The following is a 22,473-nucleotide window of genomic DNA, read 5'->3' as shown; positions in this document are numbered from 1 at the left end:
TTCTGTCTACCTCAGTCTATAAAAATATCAGAGCCTGTGTTAGCTTGGTGCATGCAGTTTTACAGCAATTTGGACCCTGGAAGAGAGCTGCTGAGTCCCTTGGCTTTGGTGCCTGTGCTTCTGCACTTTTGCAGGTTCCAGCTTAGCAGACATAATAGGGCACAGAAGGAATAATAAGACTTGTTGACCTTGAAATTTATGAGAAATCTGAGCCTAAAAGTATCTCAAGAAATGCTTGTCTGCAGTTTAAATGTTTTTAGAGCAGTGATACTCCTACTACTTGCTCTCTGCAAACATAAAGATTCACCCTTTCCTCTTAAAAAGCCACCTGGGATTCCTGGGCATGAAGTTGCCCTGATTATGAAGATTGAGGATTTTGTTAATTTCCATTTACAGCACTTTTGCCAGATAAATGTTGGATTTATAGTCTCCTGGCAGACACTGTGTAAAGGGAATAATAACCGTGTACAAACATTTTTTTTTAATTTACAGCATAATGTAAATAAAATGCAAATGTGGTGGGACACCTTCAGCACAAGGCTGCTGTGTCCCCCGGCCACAAGGCTTGGTGCACGTCTGGCTGGGCTCCTCGGTTTCCCTCGATGCCCTCTTCGCAGGTGCCAGTTGTCCATCGCTTTCTCTAAATTCCCAGTCCTTGTTATGAACTTGCTGCTGGTGGCTCCCGTCATCATCTGGAAAATCCAGGGGAGAAACAAGAAATACCAGAAGCCAAGAAGCTGGGGAAAGTCCTGCGAGGCAGAGGTATGGCTGGAGAATATTGGCCATTGGCATCGTGATGGCAATGACCTGACCTGTGAGAGAAGTGCTCTAGAGGCACCCACTTTTAATATTAGCGGGGTTTGTGTTGCATACACATTGGGAAGCCACTTTAATTATTTGTCAGTCCCAGAAGTGTGTCAAAACGTGTGTGTATATATACATGTGTTTATAATCCACAATGGCTTGTTTATTTGCTCTAATTCAGCAATTCCATATCTATAAAAAAGAAAGCTTTTCAGCCTTTTTGATGAATTAGCAACAGCCCTGGGAATTTTGGCAATCAACACTTGCTGAGATTCCCAGTGTTGTAGCTAATTTGAATGTAAGTTAATGAGTTTATTACAGGAAATAACAAACTTATCTTTTTTTTTTTTCTCCAAATCCTTTCATTCTTTGCTAACAGATTGTTTCATTTGTTTTGCCAATTATTTCATGAAGTTTCTCAGAATTTTCATAATCCATTCATTAAGAATTCCTTTTGTGCTTAGGATATCTGATAAACTCCAAAGGAGAAGAGTGATAATTTCCTTCAGAGAAATAACTATATCAGCATGGATTTCCATGGAAGCATGGCTGCAACACTGCTTTCTGCCAAAGTTAAGCAACTCTGTAAACTGTTTAGGAGTGAAAAGTTATTGCTGGCAGCTGTGGGAAGGAAGGGGCCTTACCTGGCATTTGGAGTTGTGTCGGATGTGTTCCCCCACAGCAGTGGGTGAAAGCACAGCGATCTTCAGCCAGCACACAGGGGGAGCTTTCTCACGGAGTGTCGAATAAGTTGTAGAGCTCTCTTTGTTGGTGTCTCTAGAGCTGGTATTCCCAGTTAAAATAAATAAATAATCCTGTAATGCTAGGTGCATTTAAAGTATAGAAAACCTCTTGAAAATGTTGGCAGCCCCTAAGACATCAAGAAATATTCTCCCTGTGTTGCTCTGAGGTACCTCAGATGCACTCAGATGCACTCGTCTTCCATGATATGTTGATGCTGAAAGAAAAGAAATGGAGCTGAGAGGACCCAGGGTTGCCCAGCTGTGGCAACCCCCTCAGCTGAAGCAGTGCTTGGAGTGGTTGGATAAATACAGATTCACCTAGACCAGCTCCCCTGGTCTCACCTTTGCTGTTTTCTTCTTTTCTTTTTAAATGAAAAGGAACGAAGCTGTTGGCAGGACCGAGGCACACCCTTGGAGCTGTGTATTGAACAGTGATCTTTCTTTTGTCACAGCTGATAGGAACAGGTGAGGAAATTTCCTTTCTCTTCTCCTTTGCTCCTGGCTGGCTTTGCTCCAAGCTAGGAGGATGTCTGAATTCATCCTTGTGCTTTCCAGCTCTTGGTGGGAATTCAAGGCCAAACGCGAGTCCTGTGCTGATGGCCGGGCAGGGGTTTTCGAGGCCTTTTTCTGCTCCCTGAAGCACAGAACTCTCTCCACAGAAAGTTCAGGCTTTGGCACAATACAAACATGGGAAGATTTAAATTCTCACTTGAGGTACATGGACACAGCAAAGAGAAAATACAAAAAGTTTAGGAAAGGAGGAGAAAAAAAACTAGCAAACATCACAGGAGAATTAAGATTTGCTAGCGGGACACGTGAGAGGTGAATTATCCTCATTGGTAGCAGTTTGCAGAACAGATTCACGTGGATACGTTGGCCTTTTCTCTCTCTTTGTGGTCAAACACGGTGAAAGCAATTTCCACTGCTCTAAAACAAACAAGCTGACAAGTCTCGTAACTGGTTGCTGACACAGGAGGTATTTAGATGCTGCTGGCATACCACACGTGTCCCTGCAAAGCCCCTGCACCCGCCTGGGACTGGAGCACTGTCACTTGAAACCAAAACTGACGGCAAGAGGGGAAAGGTGGAGTTGTGAGCTGAGGGATGAGCAATGTGGGAGAAGATATCCACCCCTACGGTGCTGCCGGCCCTTGTTCAGCTGGTTCATGCTGTGGAGGGAGTGCAGGGCATGCTGCTGTTACCACGCTGCTTAGGAAGCTGGTAGGCAGCAGTGCAGGTACAGAACTAAAAGGAGAAAAAGTTTAGAAAAATAAAAAGTATAAACAGGGAATCGGTATGGTGAAAATAGAGCAGCCTTCATAGAGAGCCATAAACTGGGACAGCGAGCCCACGAGGGCCGGCGGGCTCTGGGGGGGTCCCTGTGCAGCCAGCACAAGTTGTGAGCCGCAGCCTGCCCCCTGCCCGTCTGCACAGCTGTCATGGGGGAAAACTGGGCTGATCCAACGGAGCTCATTCCTGACAAACTCACAGGGGCTGATTCCCCTTTCCTGGTTGGGGTGGGGGTGTTTGCAAAGGCTTTCCTTCATGTTTTGCTCCAGCGTGTGGGAAGGAGCTGCAGTTAAGCTGAGCGGTCTGAAGACAAGAAGCAAGAGCTGTGTGCTGTTACACAGACTAAGGACTAAATCCTGCAGGCCGTGTCTCGCTTCAGGCGGTGTTTCTTCTGCAGTGACCACTCACAAAGCGGATGTAGGCCACCCGCGGCAGGAAGGCGAGGGGGAGACGTGTGCTCAGTGCATACGCGCGTGTGCTGACTGTGTGATGGGCTCGCTCTGCCCCGGCACTGGGCACAGGTCCGGCTCAGGCCTTGAGCCACAGCAGGCCCCCGGGTGCTCCCCCGAGCCGGAGAGCTCGTTAGCAGCGGGGCCGCAGGCAGAGCTCATCGCCATGAAGTCTCTCACGGGAAGTAATGAAGGGATCTGAGCTTGACTACAAATCAATCTCTATCTAATAAACATGGTGCCTCACCCCTTTCCTCTCCATAATCAAAGGAAAATTCATCTTGACACCGTTCCTCTGTTACCCACGGTGGAGCCCGACGCTGCCCCAGCCCCTTCAGCACCTGCCGTGCGCGACACAGGCCCTGGTGGTCAGCCCTCACCCCGACCACAGCCCCTGCTGTGTGACTAATTGACAAGGACACAATTAAGTGGTAAGGGGAGGGGGGCTGTGCAACTTGATTCCTAAACAAAACACCTGAATCCCAGAAGATTACTGACCGAGAAACACTGGCGTTGCACTCCTATTAATGGCGATCCCTAGCACGAGCTTCCTGAGCTCTCCAGGGACCGCAGCAGGCTGCACCCCCGTCTCCCCCAGCCTCTCAGGGCTGGCTCCTCGAGGAAGAGCTTGTCCACAGACAAACGCTGATGAGGCAGAAGGGTGAGTAATTCACCTTAAGGGGGATTTGGGAAGTGCATGCTTGGGGTTAGAGCTCCCCCAGCACCCTGCAGTAAGTCTGGGGTGAACCTTGCCATTCTCAAATCTGGAACTAAGTCGCTGTTTGTATTGTAGCAAATTCCTTCAGATCGTTGTGTTAATTGACTAATACTCAGATACTGATTAAATGCTGTTAAGAATCACATAATCTGATCTTATTATTTCCTATAAAGGCATATAATAAATCCTTAATTACTGCTACATTAGATTTGCGTAAATCTAATTGCATGACACTCTGACTTTCCTCGCTTCATAGATATTCCTCCTGACTGTTCACATGAAATTTGAATCTTAGTGACAGACACAAGGTGGAGGAGGTAAAATCCCTGTGAAGAAGATTTAGAGTGAAAGGGATATAACTATGTTTAATGGGGTGGAGAGAAGGAAGGTTTAGGCAAAAGCTGAACTTTTGCAAAATAGAGCCTTGGGGGATGTTGTTGGAGACCTGCGTTTAAAGCTGGGCAGAAAGTAACAGAGAGAAGTACTCCTAGGAAATACCTGCCCTTGGTACTGAGGCTGGAGGCTGTCCTGGGGCATTTCCCTGTGCTGTTCTCGATCGCTTCTGGGACTTTGTAACTCTCACGGGATAACGTTCTGCTGTCAAACCGGCTCCCTGCAAGCACCAGCACGCCCTGTGAAGTGTCTGATGGACATCCAGCTACGTGTCACGCCAACGTCTCATTAACACTCAGCCTAAGGAAGCAAGCTGCATGTGGCGTGTCTGGGTGCAGCGGGGCTGTGAGCTGCTGGCGGAGCAGGGGTGATGCCGCACAGGCAGTGCACAAATGTTTTGTCCTGCCTGCCTGCGCCTAGTCAGCCTGCCAGGGTTCACAACAGCACCCATTTCTGTTTCCTGTCCACCTCCCTGACCAGCCAGTAACCTTCATGTATTTCCAGTAGATTAAAATAGGTTGGCTTGTGCCATTATGTCAATGAACACCAAACAATCCAGAACGTATAGCAATGCAGTGGTAAAATGCTAAGGGCGCAGGTGAAAAATGTTTATTACCTTGGAGTTTCTCTTCTGCCTTTTATTTATCGCTAAATTGAAACACTGATAGCCATATGGGATACTGTTTATTATTTTTCTGCAGTCAGCATTCTAACGCTCTACCCATATGCAATTAAACTGAATGCCATGCTTTGCATTGAGGTTTTTATTTCTTTTAAGAACAGAAAGGAATAACTTTGTTGCTGTGCATTGTAGAATAATGTGTTTAACACCAAAACTCCAATCAATGTGATATAGATTTTGTGTTCTTCTCTCGCCGTATATTTTGTACCCACCCTGCACGTGCTTCGTGTTGGCTCTGTCTCTGCTCCTAACATCAGATAGAGTCATTTAAAATTCACAAAGCCACATGGGATTCACACTTGTCTGTGAATAGCTGGTTGCTATCAAAAGTATGTTCACGGTGAAACATTTATTTATTTATTTAGAAGTGTTTTTCTGAAGATGCCAGAAACCGTTAGTGCCTGTTATTGTGTGATAGCACACAATTCTATAAGCACTGCTGCCTTAAAGACACTGCAGCCTGTCTGTCTTTGTGCTTGTGCCTTGATTTTATTCAAATGTCTTTATTACAAATACTTTCAAATGTCAGTGGCTGCCCTTAGTCATCTGTCTCAGCTGTCAAGTCAAGAGTTGAGAGGCTCCAGCTGCAGGACACTTGGGGTGTGGAAATAAAGTCTCTCAATCAAAGGGAACTGGGGAGAGCAAGGAAGCTGGTAACCGCAGAGTCTGAGCCACGTGGGTGTGCAGTTACACTCACTGCAGGTGCCTGCTTCAGTTTAGATCTGTCCCCAAACTGGGGAAAGAGCAAAACTGGGATGAACAAAAATAAATGGCCCAGCGTTACTGAAAACAATACTTGGTCAATTACCATAAAGCCTGTTTCCTGTTGGAAAATAACTTAATTAGTGGTATTTGGAACTTAAAAACTCTTCCTTGGTAGTTATTAAATTCCATGACATTTCAGCCTGATTAACTTTTTAACGGATAGAGCTTGAGGCTGTTACAGGGAGACTTCTGACGTGGATGGGATATCTGATGACCTACTGCAATGACAGTTTCAGTTATTCAAACCAAAGAAAATGTATTATAAAACCTCCTTAGTGAAAGGAAAATGATTAACTTATTGTCTGATCCTGTTTTAATGCTGGCTGAGCTGAAGGGCTGTGGTGTGAGAGGAAGCATCCTCCTGCCCCAGCAGGTGGAGGGAGAGCAGTGAGAGGTTTCACAGCTCAGCTCTACCTTTGCCTCGATGATGACATCCTGCAGGAGTTACTTGTGCCTTTTGTATAGCATATGTATTTACAGGGGGCTATTCTGTTCTTGAGAGCCCTCATTTACAAAATCTGGCTTTGTCTAACCTTAAAGTGAAACAAACCCAAAGAAATAAGGCTCTGAACAAGCTGAAACTGACTGAGCTATTGAATGATGATCAGAGAGATGTTTAAATTCATTTTGAGATGCTCTGTGCTTCAAACTACTGAAAGTGAATATACTTAAGGATTAATAGAATTTGCTTTTGTCTTTCCTTAAAGAAGGAAAAAAAAAGGCCACTTAAATCAGTATTGTGCTTGTTATGCATATGAAGACACAAAGGTTACGAAAATATGGCACAATCTCTTCAATTCTTAGATTTAATTAACACATGCCTCTGAGGAAGAAAGCAAAAGGGATTCTCACAATAATTGATAAACTTTGTTCCATATTTTGAAGGTGTGAAACAACATTGGTAATAAATGACTACTTAATAGCACAAAATGTCAGGAGAGGAGAATTTGAAATCAGTTTGGAGGATAAAGGGAGAACCTGAAGAAAGTGGGTATGTCATAAGTCATCCTTATGAAAGGATTTTCTTTTAAAATAATGAGTATTTGAAGAAATCTGTAGAAAAGATGGGTGGGTGAATTGCTGTTTTTCTCAGTGAGTTTTTTTTTTTTTTAATAAAAAGTTCTATTCCAAACCTATTTGGCCAAAGTGGTGTGTGAGTTCTGTAGGTTACTGGAGATGGTAAAAGTACGGATGGAGCGAACCTAATGGGACAGTACTGGATGATGCTTCGGATATTTGGGGAAAAGAAGAGTGACTTGGGATCTGTCATACAAAAATCTTCCCAATTCGTTAACCTGGTGTATAGTTACATCAGCAATTAGACACTGTGCTATCAGAACATCAGGAAGTCCCTTGTGGTGCCCCAGCGGGTGGTGTCCCTTCCTGTATAAAAAGTATTGTCATGCTGTGGGTACCCCAGGGAGCAAAGCAAGAATCAGGAGATTTTCAGAATCCTTTTTCTTGGAGTTCTTTTTCTTAAAGAAGTAAGAAGAAATTGAGCAGACAGACAGGAATCTTTCTCAACAGCCCTACCACCAGTATCTCCAGAGAATTTCAAAAAATAAATTTCCATGCTTTAAAGCACATCCCAGGTATGTCTGCATCCTTTCTAACCTTGAGAGTCCTTTCCCCAGTTTGATTCACGATAAGTTTTTAATTGGAAAGAAGTGCGTGGCAAGGCATTTTTGTAGCTATTCTGACTCCTTTCTCAGCCGGGAGACTTGCCAGTTTTGTAGGGTGCTCCAAAAGTCTCCTTAACCACTTAGTAATTGTTTTCTGCTGGAAATGGGGATACAGGTGTAACCATTTCTTTTAATCAAAGCTGAAGAAAATGACTGCTGTCCATTTAAAACATGAAATGTTCAGATTAGTTCCCCCTGGAGCCCACTTTTTGGCTCCAATCAGGACTGAGTTCTTCCCCAAGAAATACAGCTTTGGAGAGCCCAAGGTTTTGCCATCAGAAGTGTTGGGACATCCTGGGGGTAGAGGTGAGCTACGTGCGAGTCCCCGTGTTGAATTGAAGCTTTCTGTGGCTGCGTGGTCCTCGTGCTGCATCCCCAGAGGCCACCAAGAGCTCCTGCACCTTCACTGTCCCCGCAAGCAGCAAGCACGCACCAGGTGTTATTGTGTGCTTTCTCTTTGAATTAATAAATAAATAAATAAAAATTTCTCTTCTGGTTCTCTTCTGGCAACTATTTTTTTTTTAACATTTGAAATGATCGTTTCTCACTATCAACACCTTATTGCCAGTCTGAACTGTTGAGAGAGAATCTAGCAATTGTGTGCTAATTACTCTTATTGCTGCAATATCTCAGATAAATGCTGAAGAGTTGGAAGATAATTAGTATTTAACCAATTAAGATTGTTACAAGTTCAGGAACACAGCTCTTGGATGTTTTTTCCCTGGCAAATTCAGAGGGAATGCAGTAATTTAACAGCGTTTTCAGAACTAATCGGAAGAGATGGTCAAAGAGAATTTTTTATTTTAACAGCAGCTGCGGGATTTCACCTTTCCCTCCCAGCTGCCTCCCAAGCTACCTCCAGCCTCTCATTAGACATTGTTAGATTACAGTTGTTGGATTACGGTCTGACCTCAGGTAAACCCACAGTTTTTGTTTCCACGTCTGGGTAATGTGGAAATGTAGAAATATTGGTCTGTGAATTATGATAAAGACCAATGTGGTTTTCCTTCCTCTTTTCTTGCAGATTGCAGCCACGTCCCAGTGGAGCATTCCCAGAACTGCTGTGGTGCCTTGCACTGGGTCCTCCACAATAATGTTTAAGCAGTGTTTGCCTTTCTGGTTAGCAAATCATTCCCGAGTGTCTGAGGGGGAAAAATCCCCCTTAGTGCCTGAGCAATCTTGCTTATGTGCCTGCAGGGAGGGCTCCTGGGCTGTGAGAGGTCTAAAATAGGCTAACATTTGTGCTGATTGCCAATTAATGTGTTCATTGCTACTAATTTTTTATGCAACTTACATCAACTTTGGCACAGCTGCTGACCACGAGGGTTACCTGGGCGGTGTCTTTCTGAGATGTGAGGGAGCGATGTGCTGACTTAGTCGCGGCATGTCAGGGCCTGCTGGAAGCGAGAGGTTCTCGTCCTCGTGTGACGTGAACCGGCCCCGTGTCACAGCATCCCAGAAGTGTTAATGTCCTCAGAAGGAGCATCCGAGGGGCAGCCTGGTGCCGGCCTGGTGGGCGGCCTCAGTGCAGCCCTGCCTTACCTTGGTTGGTGCTGGAGGAGAGGAAGCAACTCTGCTTATAAACGAGCCTGGGGAAAATTTAATAACCCTATTTATGAAAATATAAACGTTGATTTTAAAAACGTATCCTGGAATAAATGGCCCAAGAGAAGTTATAGATGAATTCACGGCCAAATCTGTCAAGCTGCTCTCACTGTGGTTCCGCACCCATAGCTGTCCTGGCTGAAGGACTGCGTGCTGACCCTAGGGTGGGGGCTTTTGCTTTACCTGTTGGTTAATTGCCTCGGTTCTGCAGAAACCGCACCGGGTTCTCTCTCACGAGAGCAAACTGCTCTTTCATCTCCTGTTCCGCTTGCCGTAAACTCCTTTTGTACATGTGAGCTGAGAGAGACTGCTCTAATTAAGATATGCCAGAGCAAAGTTAATTTTCAGAGTTTCTTCCAGATGCAAACGGGAACACAGTGCAATCGTTCTATAGCTGAGGTAATTGGCTTCTGCTCAATGTGAAGCTTGCCTACAAACACCCAGTCAAATGCACCTATGCCAGCAGTGAGCAAACTGGTCACAAATATTACCAATAATTCTTGAATTAAATAATGCTGAGTATGTTAACGTCTACAGTCCTGTTGCTGTGGCTAAGAGGAAGGGAGATGCCGATTTCACTGTTTTTTTTCTCAGTAGGATAAACAAGTTGTAAATGACTTGTGAATTTGAAAAAACAAGGTGTTCAGCATGTTCTTCTACTTCTTCAAGTCAGCTGTTTGTCTACACTTATTTATTCTCATTTTATGTGAATATTTCATTCCTTTGATTTTTTTTTCACTGGTTGGGGTAGTTTTGCCAGGCCATGGCCAAGCAGCACAGGGTCCCTGGTGTCAAACGCAGCCTAATGGGGAAAATTGCAAAAACTCATTTTACAGTTTGGAGAACTGTGGGGTACGTTGGCAGTTGAGGTCATCTAATGGAAATGTTTAAGAATTGTTTTTCTTTCTTTATGCAGGTTTTAAAAATTTTAAATATAACTTTGAAATCACAAGTTTTCTTTAACTAGTATTGATTTTGAAGCATTTCATGGACGATGTTCACAACACAGAGAGGCTGTCAGATGCACGCACCGCCTCGCAGGGAGATTGCAGTGGATAAAAGAGAATTCTGAGGAGAGAAGCTGGAAAATACATAGAATATACATGGATTTTCCCTGGTCCTGTCAGGGCACTGATTGTTTTTCTCATTATGTTATTTCCATGAATTTCATAGATGCTGGCAAAGCTGATCCTCTAGCCAGGGTGGGCAAGCGTACGATTTAGGAGATTTGCTCTTGCCCCAAGGGATAAATGTGAAAGCTTTTTCTGAGAGCATAGTGGTTGTGGGGGAGCGCTGAGCAGGCGTGATGCACCAGGAGGTGTAACGCACCGAGCCTGCCCCTCCAAGGAGTTAGTAGGGAGCCAGGCCAAACCCTGGGTGGACCCCGAAGTGTTGGCAGAAGAAGAGGGGTCCCCACACTGGTGTGCATCTCCTGCCACGCTTCGGGCTCCCACACCCCACCTAGAGGAGCTGCTGCTGCGTTCGAGGAGTCCGGCTCTGGCTGCGCAGGCGGGCGACAGAGAGGAGAAGCCCTGCTGCATGGGTGGTGCACAAGCAGCTCTGCCTCGTAAGCAGGAGACAGATGCAGCTATAAATTTTGTAGGCGAGCAGAAGAACTCTGACAAGCTCTTTGTAGGTAAAATTTGCCAGAGAGGGATTTTTTTGAAAAAAAAAAAAAAAAAAGTACTCCAGCTTTTGTTCATATATGCTTTCTGAGTGACCTGTATTAATTTTTCCTATAATGTTAAATAATTAATACTTAGTGTGAAGGCTAGAATTACAGACTGCAAGCATCAAGCATCAATGTAATCTGAAATCAACCCTCTGATATTTATCCAGCATTTATTTCTGCCTTTAGCATTCAAGAGATGCAGTAGATAATTCAGAAGAATATATGATCAAATGCAGCTTTTGAGCAGGGAGGACAGGCAGCGATAACAACTCTGCCGCTGAAATAACCTTTCGTGATTTCTTTCCCAGGCTGTTGTCTGCCTTTTCCTTTAACTCTGCTTTTAATTTGACTCTGAGCTATAAAATACCAGCCTCGTACGCTTTACATTTGTACAGAAATCCTCCTCTTCAAAGTGTTACAGAAACCTTAATTAATCCATTCTTGCTATGTGCCACAGCACAGAAGCAGCCTGGCCCTGCTTTAGAGACAAGAACTGGAAGAGCAGAAACCGAGGCCTTGGTCCTGTGAGCCCTGAGCTGCTGTGGTGATTTACGCCCCATAAACATGCCAGCTGCCGTGAGTTTTGTTTTCCAGCACCCAGCTCACGTTGCGCACTGGGTGGGCAACTGGTGCGCTTGTGGTGAGGATGCTCCAGCATTGAATGTGGCAACAAAAGAGGAGCAAAATCTGTTGTGTTTGGGACCCAGCAGCAATCTCGGGCTTATTCAGAGCCTGGGCGAAGCTGGGCCCGCAGTCTGCATCTCACCAAGAGTGTTTTCCGTGGGTTTAATCTGCTGAGAGCTCAGTACCTGCATGTGCATCTCGCAGGGCAAGGCGAGGAAGCCCAGCCCGGCCCTTGGCACGTGGTGCACAGGCTATCACCTTCGTGGTGTGGTGGCTGCTGGACTGGGTTAGAACCTGAGATTTCAGCTTTTTTTTTTTTAAGGTTGAAAGGTGAGCAGGTGCACCCAGGCGCTATTTGCAAAAAAAGCATCAGCCTTCACAAAGGGGACGCTTCTGCGAGGCTCTCTGTCAGGAAGGTGCTCGTGCTTTCCAGGTGCTGTCACAGGGAGGGATGTCACAGACGTCGCGTTTCTGACACGCGCTTCTGCAACATGCCAATAGTAGACAGAGGTGCTCTGTCAAAACCAAATCCTCATCAGGACTGCAGTAATCTTCCCACAACCTCTCCGTCTCGTTTGCTGGGATGTCACTGGGGCGCGCTGGCAGGTGGCTGTCACGCTGAGGAGCTCCAGCCCCCGCGGGCCCCCGGGACGCCCGGCGCTGCTCCTCCTGTTCCCGTGCGTCAGAGCATTAGGATTTGATATGGCATCCCAATAGCCCAGCAGGAAGGCACGTCAGCAGGACTCGTTAAAGTGCCAGGTAAGAAAAGGAGAGCAATGATACCAGGAGCGTGAGAGGTATGTTAAGAGTGGAAGAAAAATGTGCATTATTTACCTGTTAATCCTTAAGTGAAGAAAGAGCAGAATGGAAAGTGCTTTTCACCTAACAGGACAAGACATATCCTCCTCTCTGTAACATAACTTTTTTTCCCTCATTCCTTTCCTGGACGTTTCTAGCCTGTTTTATGACAGTGATTCAGGAAAGCACATACTCACGGGCTGCCCTAACCGTGGGTTTAAAATTAAACCAAGTGGCGAAGCAGAGTCAGTGTGTTCCAGAACGATTTTAGACACCACATATAACCCTTCCCAAGTATTTTCTTGAGGGTTTGTTCCTGCGGCTACCTGAGGGACGCTATTTTTTTGTATGAGGAAATAAAATCACAATGCTAAAAATGACTGCACATCAGAGCTGTTGGAATCACCGCGGGTGAAGTTCATGTCCGCAGTTACTCACCTGTCATTTCCAAGGCCTTGCAAGTTTGGTACAAAATTCATCGCTACTAGGAAGCTTTAAAATCTCAGTCCAAACAAATTTCTTTGCTATATAAATTAGAAGTAAAAGGAAATTATATTGTGAAGGTGCCAGAACTGTTGGAAAGTGACTATTTCAAAGAGCGATTTCATCAACTTAATTTGACCATGCGCGAACGCCGTGGGGATGTGGTACTCCACACCGAGCTGTTAGCACGCAGAACAGGAATGTAAACTGCTTATGTCTGCCATTGACAGATGGTTCATTTCATAGAATATCATCAGGAAGTGTATTAAAAAAGAAAGAGAGAGAGAAAGAAACCCAGAAGGTTTCTCAAGGGGCTATAACCTGGAGGTTCAGAGGCCGTGAATCTATGTAGGATGATCAAAACTACAATCACTAATTCACACTTCTCTCTGATCTCAGGGCTTGAAATGAGCTGCGCCTGTTTTACTTGTGACTCTTTCCCTCTCTGTATGTTGCCAACGTTATTATTTACACTGCTTTGGTGCATTTAAATTATTATTCATATGCAAGAGCGAACATTTCCTCTGGTGGAGAGGCTGGGAAGGGTCGAGGTGGTGATGCAGCGTTGTGCTGTGAACAAGGGGCCCGTGCTGCCCAACACAGACAGCGCGGCACTGTGCGGGGCCTGGAACACCGGGGCTGCAAAAACACCCCTGCTGCAGCAGCGCTGGCACGTGTTCTCAAGGTGTTACAAGATTTGGTTTCTTTTATTGTACGTTGGAACTCTGGCATTTCTGAGTCTGGACAATGCTGGTATACGCTCAGTTTTTGATGAACGTCGTGGTCCCAGCCCTGTGTCTAAAAGGCATTTTTTTTTCCAGTGTTGATGTGGTAAACTTGTTAACTAATGGGCTTGGTACAAGCCTAATAATTTGAGACATCTTATCCCAGGCATACCATCCTTCTATTGAACATTTAGTGTGTTAATAGTGCTGGGGAGACCGATCAGAAACAATCAGGAGGGGAAAACTGAAAGCTCGAATAGGAGGAACTGGAGAGGGTTTCTGGGTGGGACAAAAGCCCTTGAGAGTTCGAATAGTGCAGAAGAGAGCTGCCTCTGCAGGGTCTCGTGGGGGAGCCAACGGAAACAGCAACTCTTCCTGTGCGGAGGGATGTCTTAATCCCATGATTCTTATTTTTTCTCCCATACAGAAGCTGGTTTGATTTACTAGCAGAGCCAACAGAATTGCTGCGCGTGAACTCTGCAGAGACTGAAAGGGAGAGATGAGCCTTGGAAAGGTCATCCACCAAAGTGGTCTGCGACATCAAAATATTGAAAATTAGTGTGTAGCTGCAGCTAATGGACCTTAATACATCTTGAATTGTCCTACCGGGAGCAGGAAACAGTTGCAGAGGATGGATGAGGTATTAATATTTGCACTAGCCTTTAATTCTTACCGATGCAGTCTCAAGAAAATGTCTGTGTGGTTAAAAGTTTTCCCCTCACGGACAGAGCTGGCAGAGAAAAGCCAGCACTGAAGTTAGCAACAGATAAAGTACTCAGACAATGTTTTCTTAACTTTTCTTTTTTCTTTTTAACATCGGTTATGTGGAAACCTTTTCATTTGAGGTATCGCATAGATGCAGATAATTTCTGTAAGCATTTTGTCAAAACTCAGAACCAACAGGTGGTTTAAACCTGCTTGTCCAAATTTCCCACTCCATTTATAACTGAGTTACAAAAAATAAATTTTTTTATTAGCTAGAACAGTGCCCTTTAATTAACTAGTTAATTAGTGCCCTTTAATTTAACTCTGGGGCCCTTCCACACCTCAGGGCTGATCAGGCACGGCTGCACGGAACTGAGACGTTCGCTTCTGCCAGGGACTGAACTATCTGATGAATGACTGCAGCCACAGCTCTAGACAAAGCTGTTTCTGATGCATGTATGGGTGAACTCAGAAGCGTGTCCTTAGTTTACAGGAAGAGAGTCTTGAAAACAAAAAGATATTCCAAAGTTTTTCATCACTACCCTGGCACAAACTTCTTCAATTGCCATGTGTGCTTATATTTTTCTGCCAGCAGGAGTCCAGGACCTCACCCAGTATTTATTTATTTTTGCTTCTAAAAGAGCTTTAGGACTCCATGCTACAAAACTTCAGTTCCAAAGCCAAGAAATGAATGTTAACTTTGCAAATGTGAGCTACAGAGAACAACCACCAGCCAGGGGGCTGCACCAAGCCAGCCAGCGATGTCAGGAACAACCATGAGCAGCTCCTGAGCTTGCTGAAATCCCGGGAGCAGAGCAGGGATGTTTCAGCTGCTGCTGCAATCAGCGGTTATTAATGCTGGCTGCCAGAGGCAAAAGTGGTCATGGTGGTAGGCTCAAGATAGAAAAGCACAGAAGAGATACTCTTTTTATAGTTTGTTTTTTTTTTTTTCTCTACTGCAATGGAAAAAAAAACCAACATCGCAAATTGATATTCTGATTAAACTGGAGGACACCTGCCTCTGGTAATGATGGAATTAAGCAAATTATCCTTTTATTGCACCATTCTCAAGTTTTTATATAATTCTCCTCACGTCTTTCTTGTCATTGCAGTATCTAAAAACCTTTCCTTCAAACGGTGTCACTGATTGCTTTTGTAGGTTTGTTTCTTTCCTTCTTTATAGAGGGAAAGGTATAAGTAGTAAGTGGTTTGGTTTTCTCTTCAGTTTTTAAATAAGGCCTAATTATTAACTAAGTATTTTGAAGGGAAAAAAATAGTTAAAAGACTGTATAAATTGTATACAGAGTGAAGATCCAGTCTGGTCATGGCGATGGAGGTTGGGTCAAGTTCTTTACGTTTAGTGCGTTGTCTCCAGGTAAGGAGAACTTAAAGGAAGAATTGCTATTGGGGAGCACCAGGCATAGCTTTTTTTTCTGGTTAACAACCTCTTACGGACCACAGATTGCCTTCGTGTGAGGTGGAAAACCGTGTCTGAAATCTGGTATAGGCTATCTTTATTTCTGTTTCCTGGTACAGGTCTTCCCAGCTCCAGCTGGAATAGCTGTTATGTCATTAGGTGGTGCCAGTCGCGTCAGCAGCCTGGTTTGCTCGTCCGCGTTTGTGTTCTGGCTCAGCTGCCTGCAGACCTCCTTGATGAACAGCAGACTTTCAGCACATACAAATGGCCAGCCATTACGCTCCCTTTAAATGGCTTTCAGATAAATACAAAGGGAGGAGATAAATGATTTAACAATAAAATATTTGCTCATTTTTAAAGTTACCCGAAGTTCCAGGGAACTTCAGTGTAGTGGAAAGAACGCCCAAGGAAAGCTCGCTTCGCAGAAACCATCACTTCTTGGAAGCTAAGCTCTCAAAACAGTTTCATATAATATTAAATGTGTTGGAGGAAATTCGGACGCTTGGGTCGATGAGGTGGGGCGGTGGAGCTGGAGCAGCCCTGAGCTCCCTGTGTGGGGGCTGCCCTGCCTGGAGCCACGGGCTGGGCCCCAAAGCCCCCAGGTCCCTTCCAGCCCGACCTGGTTTATGATTCAGCACCACAGAGTTGTGACAGTGCTGAATCTCGGTGTTCGAATGTGCTAATTAGATTCAGAAAATGTACGTGTTGTTTCAGGTTGTCACACTGCTGATATCTGAGAAATAAGAGTGGCTCCCAGCGAGCCTGATGCACGCGGGTTTACACCCTCAGGGAGAAAATGGGCTATTTTGTTAGCAACGCAGCAGAACATTTTCCTGTCTAAATAATACAATATTGAGATTTTGCTATATATAAATGTCTTTTGGGGTATGCTTTTGGTATCTTTTTGGGAGGGGCAATATGTTCCTGCTGAATTTTTTTTTCCTGTTGCTTTTTACACATCACACATAAGAATTCCTGCTTCAGGTGATGTGCATTGAGTTTGAAATGCCTCGAGAACAGGTAATGGGAAATTCAGGAAATAATCGCTTTCTTTTGATACCCCCTCTTCTTCATTTCCCCACCTCCCCCCCAAAAAGCAGGAAAGGCTTGGTGAGAATAACGCAGACTGTGCCCATGGAGCCTGGAGGAGCAGCAGAGAACGCAGAGATCTGAGTGCTTTTGCTGTTTTCCGTAGGGATGCCCTCAGGTATGTAACTGAGCCTCAGCAGTTGCTGCCAGCAGTGTGATCCTGTTGCCAAGTTTTCTTCTCCTTTCCTGCATTAATTTCTACATTAATTAGTACATTGATTACTGCACAGTGGTGTTGGTCCGTGTGATGAAGCTGAGAGTTCTGGGTTTGGTGCTGAGTAGCGCATGTACGGGTGGTGCCTGCCTGGACCATCAGGATGGTTGTACGTGAGCGGGTGTGTGCATGCACGTATAGACGTGAGCATTTGCACACATATGTGTGCACGTACATACATACCTTCTCTACACGATGGTATTGCTGTGACTTTTTATCAGCTTGAAAGAAACCCAAGAAATAACAAATTATTCTGACTTTGTAACCTGGGTCATAAGGCTTAAAACACGTCATCGCTGGGTCTTCGCCCGGTTTTCCTGTGATTTCTGTGCTGGTAAAGCCTGGCTGGTGCCCTGGCTCACCAGGAGGGAGGGAACGTGGCAGAGCCATCCTGAGCCATGGCTGGTAGCGGTGCTCGCCCCGTGAGCGCACTGGGAGCGCCCGGTTCAGCAGGGCTCTGCTGCACGAGGCAGCTCCAGCAGTGCGAGCGGTTGCGCTGGGGCTCCCCGGTGGTACTTATGCCTTGATGGAGGGTGGCTGGCGCTTAAACACGGGGTGAAATAGGGGCTGACACAGCAAGCACTGCCGCTCTGCGAGGGCAGCAGCTGTTCTTTAAAAAGTGCCCTGAGGTAAGTGAAAGGATTTCTCGTGGGCCTTTTGCCGTTTGTATGATTCCAGTGAATAAAACGCCAAAATGACGATAAAGATTTTCCTCCCTTAGGTGATGGTTTACATCAGTTGCTCTAATAGCCAAGCATTAATTTTATACATCGCTTTTACTAAACTCATTTTCTCTGAAGTGATATTTTCAGTGCATCCCTTTAATACATAGTATGTTCTGATTATGTCATTTTTTGTTTGTTGTTTTTTATGTTTTTTTTCTTTTTCTATCACAGAAACGGCCTTTATTTTCTCTAAATGACGGGATGATTTTCCTGTCTGTGAAGATTGAGGACCAGAAGTGCTGTGTACTGCAGTCCCGTCCTTATCCGCGGGCCAGACATCATAGCAGTCTGTCGTATCGCTCTGCTGAGCCTGGACGCGGAGGTAATTCACTGAATATTATGGCCGAGTCCTGGGGTCTGCCGAGCAGAGGTTAAGTTTGCTATGTGGTGATAAACCGTGCGCTGCGGCTGCCTAGCAGACTGACTGCTCTGTCTTCTGGAGCTGGGGAAAGTCAACTTTGCTCTGCTTGGTACTCACCAACATACTCAAAGCGTAGTCTCCAGACCATTTTCTGTCATGCAGCCCTTCCGAAGCACTCTGTTGAGCTGACTTTGCTCCCCGCTGTGAGAGCCGTGCACCCCGGCCAGCGAGGTGCCTCTGGGTCCCTGCGGTCCTCTCCCAGACCTCCTCCCTGGGGACTGAGCAGTGGGACAAGAGGAGCACCCAAAAATGCGTCGGGGAGGGTACTAGCGTTAGCGTTATTAGCCAGGAGGTGTCTCCTGCTAGGATAAATGCCTCCGTCATATGAGTTATTTCATATAACACATACGTACGTATATATTTGACAGCAACAGCAACGGCAGAGGTGTGGGCAGAGCAGCGCAGTGCTCTTGCAGAAAGGGACAGGCTTTTCAGACAACCTTGTCTCCTGAAAAGGTGTGCAAAAACATTTCTATAGCAAACTGCTTTTTGTCTTGAGAACATTTCACTATATCAAGTGCTTCACCACTGCAAGGTTCAGTGACTGTCAGAGATATTTACAACCTGCGAACGAGGAAACCATCACAGAGGTAAGGTGGGAAAAAGTACAGATACATAAATTTAGCTAGCACACATCTGACCGACTACAGGTGCAGCTGCAAAGCACACTCCTCGGAAATAATAAAAAAAAAATAATAAAAAAAATACGGGTAGCATTAATCTCTCATGATGAATGTGGTGACATCACCTTTCTAACACAATTGCTTTTTATTTCTCTTTAAGAGACTTTGTCTTGGCTGCCGATAGGAAAAATGAGATTTTTATGAAGAAGACTGTGAAGAATGCTGTGATTAATCTTGGGGAAAATCTCAGACTTTTCTGAAGTTTCTATTAAGCAGGATGCTAATTTTATCATTTCCACTCTTCTCCACATTTTCCTCTAGGATATATTCAGAAATTCTGAGTGTTAAACCAATCCTTTGATTTTTCCAGCTAAAGGGAACAAACTGAACAGCCCGTGATGGATTGACTTCTATTAGATTCTTCAGGCATCACCATCAGTGTGAACTCCATTTAAGTAACACCGTCAGAGACTTAATTTATTATATAATTGATAAGAAATATCACCTACGAAGCCTAGACAATGAAAGTGACTTCCACAGGAAATATTTTGCTAAGAGACAGCGACATGGGAATGCGCTGGAGGCAGAAAATTGAGTTATGGAATAAATAGGTAAAAAATAATTCTTCGCATATAACAAACTTCTATTTATTTATTGTTGTATGAAATTTGGGAGGGCCTGGCATTACTTATTTGTAGACGACAATAAAATAGGAGAAGGGGAGTTAAGCAGAAGGGGCTGGAGATGGCGATTAAAAAGGGAGGTGGAAGCCAAAGGGGGGAGAGAAAATTGCCAGGAGGAGCAGGAGAAATTAAGAGGCGAAGAAACAGGTGGGAAGGCAGCGTCTGGGAAAAAGGGGGAAGAGTAAGCAGGAGGCAAGGGCAATCCTGAGCTCTGGGGGTATCCTGCTGTAGGAGGAGCTGGAAAATATCTCCTGCTGGGCTCTTAGAGATGAATTGCCTGCCTGGGAGCAGACCAAGCGCTGTCAGGGATGCCTTTGTGCCACCACAAACGGTTTCTGTTGCAGTGGAGGGTCGTTTGCATTTCTCTCCTATGCATATTTTGAAGAGTTCGTGATCATCTAATAAATACTGCTGTCTGTAGCATTTCTGCTGAGTGCACGATGGTTCCTCGCTTCTGTACGTGCTTCGTGAATGGAACCAACCTGTTGCTAGATGAATTTCTGTCTCGTGGGTGCTGTGACCAGGGAGAGGGGTTTGGTTTACCAGCTGCCCCTTTGGAATTTGTCCTTTGCCATAATGCCTCGGTATCACCACTTGGATAACAGAAATTAAGGCAAAACCCTAAAATGGGGAAAAGAAAGGGGAAAAAAAATCATCAAACCCTTGACAACTTGCCAGGGCAAGATCAGGAAGATGATCATCTAAGCTAGGAAAGAGCCAGCACCTATGGGGAAGGACACTGAAGGGTGAGAAGTGGGTAGGAGTGGGGTGCTGGAACAGCATAAGGTCCAACATCTCATGATTAACTTGTTAACTATAAACAAAATAACATTTCAAGTTTCCTCCACGTTTTTCTACCCCATAGTTTTTTTCAGGCTTCTTTAAAACAAAGACCTTTCTCTAGTTTCAAGGCTGGTTTCAAAAAGTAGCTTTTTTCTCCCCACATATCTTTTCTCTGTTCTGTATCTAAGGCTATAAAACATGGCAGATAGCAATGTTTCTAATTAAGTTTTTGAAGCCCTATGCTAAACCCCTGTCTCAGGGCTGAGAGGATACAAATCACTTGATGATTGCTTCCAACAATGGTCAACCAATGCGTTTGAAAAATACAGATCAAAAGGTTGATTCTCAAATATTTATTATAATAAGCCGAACAAGCAGCAGGCTGTAATTCATATGGCAGAATGAAATCCTTGCTAAATCATCACATCATAAAGAAAATTGCTTTTTTAATTTAATATTTCTTTTTCAGCTGTTTCTATAGAGACATGCTAATTTAGGAGCTTAATTTATTATCTGGAAGAATATTAAGCTAGATACAAGTTTTCCCCAAATCACTTTCAAGTGAAACCGAGGGCTCACGTACGCGAGGCATGTGAGCAAAAGTGCAAATTGTCTCCATCATTATTATATAATGGGAAATCATGTAATGGCTCATCATTCCTCTGGCAGCAAAGGAGGGGATAATGATGCTCTTTGCCACTAGTTTGGTCACTGAAATACTGTATACTCAGCAGCGATACAGCAGCAGCCTTTTCCTGAGAGCTGTAGCACGGCAGTGGCAGAAAACCATTTCTTGGTTGGGGAGGCGTTGGTTCTAAGAGCTGACCCAGCACATGCTGAAAAACAACAACAAAACCTAGCTGCAGTGACAGATTTGAAGCACAGTAGCCTCATTAGCTTTTCAACGCCCGGAGAAAACCTTTGATACGTGTTTTCTCTATAGCCCACCCAGCATGATGGGCTCAGGTCCACAAACAGTACTGCAAAGAGGAAGCGTCCCCATGCTCAGCAGGGACGTGTGCCCCTTCCCACCCCCTTTTCGCACCAGGATGCTGCACGGCCACGTGCCAGCCCCGTCCCACCCTGCCCTAACGAGGGTCACGACAAAGCACAAAGGATTTAGACGAGTTCAGCTCCTCGGATTTACCCTGACCCTCTTCACCTTGTGTCTGTGCTCCCCAGCTGCGGGGCAGCTCGTGGGGGGAAAGCCAGGGGCTGCCGCCGGTGAGCAGGGCTCCGACGAGGGAGCTGCATGGACAGGGTGCAGGCCCGGGAGCACCTCGCTGCCCAGAGCTGCCCAGTAGAAGAGCAAAGCTAACGTGATGGCTTTGTGAGGTTTCTTCTGTAGCCTCAAACTGTTATTTAGATCTTCAGACATATTTTATTGAAAGCATTGCAAACAGACAGCTTGGCCGTGTGAATTATCTTCTGTTTGAGTGACCTGGTTTTTGTCACATTATTTTGTCATGTGAATTGGTCTGCATTAGAAGTGATTGTATGTCATCAAATGCTACCTGTTTCATAAAGTGTGTGAATGAAGGGATGATAATTTAGTCCAGTTCAAAATAGACATGTCTCTAGCTTAAGAAACTAGCAGCCAGTTGCTGTCTTTGTTGAATCACAGAAATAAATAAGTGCTTTTTGTACTTTAAGTGTGGTTGGTGCAGAGCATAAGCTATGTAGCAGACTCCACAGGGGAAGAAAAAAAAAAGGGGAAAAAAAAAGAGGAAAAAAAAGGATCCTTTGCTGGTCTAGTGCAGTAAGTAAACTGTGAAAGATTAGCAATAGTAACAAAAAATAATCCACAGCTTGTATCTATTATGTGTCATTTGTGATTTAAAACGTTGATCATAAAAAAGACTTTGGGTTCCTTTATGGTATTGGAAGTTTTCTTGCCTGCTAAGGGACAGACAGTAGGTCAGGAGATGCAATGGGGGCACTGGTGTGTCCGGGAGGTTATCCGTGCATCTCAGCACCTGCCGCTGTACCCGTCCCTTCGGTGCCCCAGCTGCTGCATTCCCAGTGATGTGGGGGAACAGAGCAGCCTCGTGCCCCTCCTGCAGCCTGCTGCGCTTTGCACCCCTTGCTGCCGCTGCGCGGCTTCGCGTTGCGTGGCACACAGCAGTAGCATCCCGCCGCTGCCCGGCTCTGGCAGGAGATGCCTCGTGCTCACTCCTGCTTCCCATCTGGCCCAGGAGCCCAGCCCCGCGAGAGGGCTGGCCTTGTGCTGGGCAACGAGAAGCACCTTTAAAGCTTCTTAACATTTCCTATTCTTTTTTCTTTACACTGCAGCCAAGTACCCCGGTTTTATATAGAAAGCGCCGCTCTTTTGCTAATTAGAGGCATTTCTACAGCGCTAAGGTTTAAAGATGAACCTTGA

At 45.1% G+C, this 22,473-nt stretch overlaps 1 long non-coding RNA gene across 6 annotated transcripts; it reads left to right on the top strand.

Annotated features, from left to right (window-relative positions):
* Positions 1–745: 745 nt before the first annotated feature.
* LOC106039009 (uncharacterized) lies at positions 746–21,087 on the top strand. Of its 6 annotated transcripts, XR_010832820.1 has the most exons (7): positions 746–2,012; positions 2,103–3,947; positions 13,861–14,073; positions 15,443–15,513; positions 16,653–16,762; positions 17,755–17,905; positions 18,998–21,087. It is a non-coding gene; the product is annotated as an uncharacterized lncRNA (long non-coding RNA). The 6 variants fall into 6 exon arrangements; XR_010832821.1 differs by having other exon boundaries at positions 746–3,947; positions 16,656–16,762; positions 18,998–21,084; XR_010832819.1 differs by having other exon boundaries at positions 746–3,947; positions 18,998–21,084.
* Positions 21,088–22,473: the final 1,386 nt, after the last annotated feature.

Source organism: Anser cygnoides, chromosome 7 (assembly GCF_040182565.1).
Source record: "Anser cygnoides isolate HZ-2024a breed goose chromosome 7, Taihu_goose_T2T_genome, whole genome shotgun sequence".
Taxonomy (NCBI): Eukaryota; Metazoa; Chordata; class Aves; order Anseriformes; family Anatidae; genus Anser; species Anser cygnoides.
Note: the sequence above shows the minus strand (reverse complement) of the source record. Positions and strands in the feature narration are given on the sequence as shown.